Genomic DNA, 3,653 nt, shown 5'->3' with positions numbered 1-3,653 from the left:
CCAAACTGGCTAGGCTCCCACAAAGCCAGAACATGAAGTAGGATCAAAACCCAGTGCCATTGGCCTTGGCTTCTCAGCAGCCCTCATATGAGCAAAGAAGTCAGGACCACAAGGGGTGCACCCACCCACGGAGACAGTGGGACTGATCTATTGGGAGCTCACCAAGGCCAGCTGGACTGTGACTGAAAAAGCATGGGATAAAACCGGACTCTCTGAATATGGCGGACAAGTATAAGTCTTTTAATGACAACATTAAATCCCAAAGGACATAAAGGAACAAACAAATACAAAAAGACCATGCTTATAAAAAGAAAATATTTTCTTTTAGAAAGAGTTATTATAGCTAGTCTTATAATGGACAGAACATGTTGTCATAATTTCTTTGGTAACAGAAAAATTAATAACTTGGTAAGATGACTGCCCTGATTTTAGAGTTGAGAAACAGAAGAGGGAAAAAGAGGTTTTTCATAGGCTGTATTATAAGACACATTTGATTACTTCACTCTCCATAATTTTCTAGAAAAAAGTAACACAAAAATTTCTGATACTAATATTGGGAATCTGCACAACTAAGACAAATCACTTATAATCAAATATAAAATAATTCTGATAGAACTCTAAACAATGGTAGTACAAAGATGACAAAAATATAATAGTGTCATGATAGAAAACAGTCAGTGTGAAATAAGTAATAGAGCAAATTGTGATACAGTATATACTACTCATGCTTTGACAAGATGTTCCAGAATCTTTTGTCCAAGCTCTGCTTTGTATTCTGTGCAGTTTGTTCCTCACAGAGTACACATGTCTTGCCTTGCAAACTGGGCTTTTTCTCTGATATATCACTCATAAAGAGCAGAATCTCAAAACCTACTTCTGAGAAAGTCAGATAAAGATGCATGGTGATACCCTCTACAATCTATCAATTTTTGGCTCTTTTTTTTACATTACTTATCTTCAGTTCATCTTTCGAAGTTATCAGTTCAAAATACAAAATCAGGTATCATTTATAGGTGAAGTAGTTAATCTGAATTATATAATAATTCAAGTACCAAACTTGAATTTGAGTCTACTCAAATATGAAAACACATTTAATGGAATGATTTCTATCCACATTCATATTACAAGGACACATTAGGGTTTGCAATTTAATTCCAATTACTTTATGTGTGAGGTACTACCTTGTTACAAAACACCACAAAGACATGCTGTGGGACAATGGTTATACCCTGTAAATATTTGTTTCTTGTACTTGTTTAATAAAATGCTGATTGTCTGGTAGCCAGGTAGGAAGAATAGTGGGGTGACCAGGCAGGAAGTAGAGGTGGGGCAATGAGAACAAGAGAATTCTGGGAAGAGGATTCTGTAGCCTACAATGATCCAGATACAGAGCAAGCAAGATGTGACGGTTTTGCCAGTAAAGGTACTGAGCCACATGGTTAACATAGACAAGAATAATGAGATAATATAAGTTATGAGTTAATAAGAAGCCTGAGCTATTAGGCTAATCAGTTTATAACTAATGTAGATCTCTGTGTGACTTCTTTAGGACTTAACAACTGTAAGGATTGGGCAGGACAGAAACCTCAGTCAACAGAATGGCACACAAGGTGGGGAAACTGCATTCACATAAAGCCTGTGAGAGCTCAAGAACTAATTCTAGACAGAAAAGAAAAAAAATAGAGTAAAGCATGGTTTATTGATAGCAACCTTTTCTCAGGTGGGCTCTGCTTGCTAGAGTCAAGCACTCTCATTTAAGAGAAGCTTCCAGACTCAGCCTTAGCTGAAAATCTTCCAGCTCTTTTAAGAGGTCTTACCCCAAAACACTTAAATGGTGTTGATGAAAAGCTGACCACATGCATTTTGGTGGTGGCAGGGACCTTGAAATGCCATAGAATAGTGGCAATAAACATGGCTCCAGCCAGTATATCTGCCATCTGGCTTGACTCTCAGAAAAATAAGCTATGGAATGGGCTAGATCCGGTCATTAAAGTCATGGTTTTAATCCTAGCCATATCACTTAACAAATTAAAGACTCATGTGGTCAGAAAAAGAGAGATATACAGTAAAGATATCTTCAAAGACAAAACCTCTGTATGATTTACAGTGTGTTTAAAATATACGTAGGCTTGTGAGAAAAGAGAAAAGGTTAAAGTCCTTAAAATAAGAAAAGAAAGAAAACGAGTAATTGGGTGTGGTGGCACACACTTTTAATCCCAACACTTGGGAGGCAGAGACAAACAGATCCCTGTGAGTTCAAAGTTTGGTGGCACATACCTTTAATCCTAGTATTTGAGAGGCAGAAGCAGGTATATTTCTGTGAGTTCTAAAACATCTTGGTCTACTGAGTGAGTTCCAGGAAAAAGATACATAGAAAACCCTGTCTCAAAAAGCCAAAAATTAAAAATAAAAATAAAAGAAATAGAATTTAAAGTAAAGTCATGTAAAGATGGAAAATACATACAGAGTCTGGATACTGTATATTATTATGTTGTCTTTGAGTTGCTTGGCATGTGAGAAAGGAGCAAAAGTTCCTAAAAGACATTTTAATATAAATGCTGCTAGATTAATAAGAGATAAACATTTTTAAATGTCTTGACTTCAAAATTGAAGTCAAAACATATGTTACTTCAGAGAAGAAGTTTTGCTTTTTTTCCACAGGATATGAGAGGTTGTCGATTTATTCTGGTCTAAGAGAAATCAGGTTTGATCATGGAAGACCCCCTGAGAAATCTCTCATTGGAGTGTGTGGCCCAGATGTCTGAGTTTTACAAATTTACATCCAGAACAGCCTCCAGACTGCTGGCTGAGATGATCAAGCCTCATAGGATACTCTAGTCACGAACTGATCATAATTCTAAATTTTCTTAAGTCCACATGAGATTATTATTGCCCCAATTAAGTAGGAAGTAGCCTGAAAAACTACACTCACACCCCCCCAAATGGACTATTGGTATTTTCCTTTGTTTACAATGTTGGTTACAAGTTATTATGGAAAATGGTCTGGAGAAAAGCTAAACAAAGAATATTAGATTCAGAGTTCTTTATGTTTAAAAAAAGGGGGAGAGTGCTGTGGGACAAAAGTTTTACCCTGTAAACATTTGTTTCTTGTATTTGTTTAATAAAGTGTTGATTGGCTGGTAGCCAGGCAGGAAGTAGAGGTGAGACAATGAGAACAGGAAGATTCTGCAGTCTGCAGTTGTGAGCCAGACATGACTCAAAAAAGCAAGATGTGACTGCGTAGACAAAAATGTACTGAGTTACATGGTTAACATAGACAAGAATAATGAGCTAATATAAGTTATAATAGTTAATAAGAACTCTAAGCTACTAGGTAAATCAGTTTATAACTTATATAGATCTCTGTGTGATTTCTTGGGACTTAATGACTGTGAGGATCAGGCAGGACAGAAACTTCAGTCAACAAAGACATACTTGAATCTAATAATCTTGTGACTGTTTCTATGCATGTGTGCATGGACTTGTGCTTTTGAGTGCAAGTGTGTGTTCAGAAGTCAGTTTTGCACACAAGATATGCAAAATAAAATACAAGAAGGAAGTTTCACTCATAGTCAACATTTTATAAAGGTTGATCTAATGGTTAGAATTTCACTGATTGTGGAAAGGTTTGAAATGCTTCATGTCCAGAACAA

Source organism: Alexandromys fortis, unplaced genomic scaffold, assembly GCF_014885135.2.
Source record: "Alexandromys fortis isolate MF-2015 unplaced genomic scaffold, M_Fortis_MF-2015_v1.1 scaffold_280, whole genome shotgun sequence".
In the NCBI taxonomy this organism is placed as follows: Eukaryota; Metazoa; Chordata; class Mammalia; order Rodentia; family Cricetidae; genus Alexandromys; species Alexandromys fortis.
Note: the sequence above shows the minus strand (reverse complement) of the source record.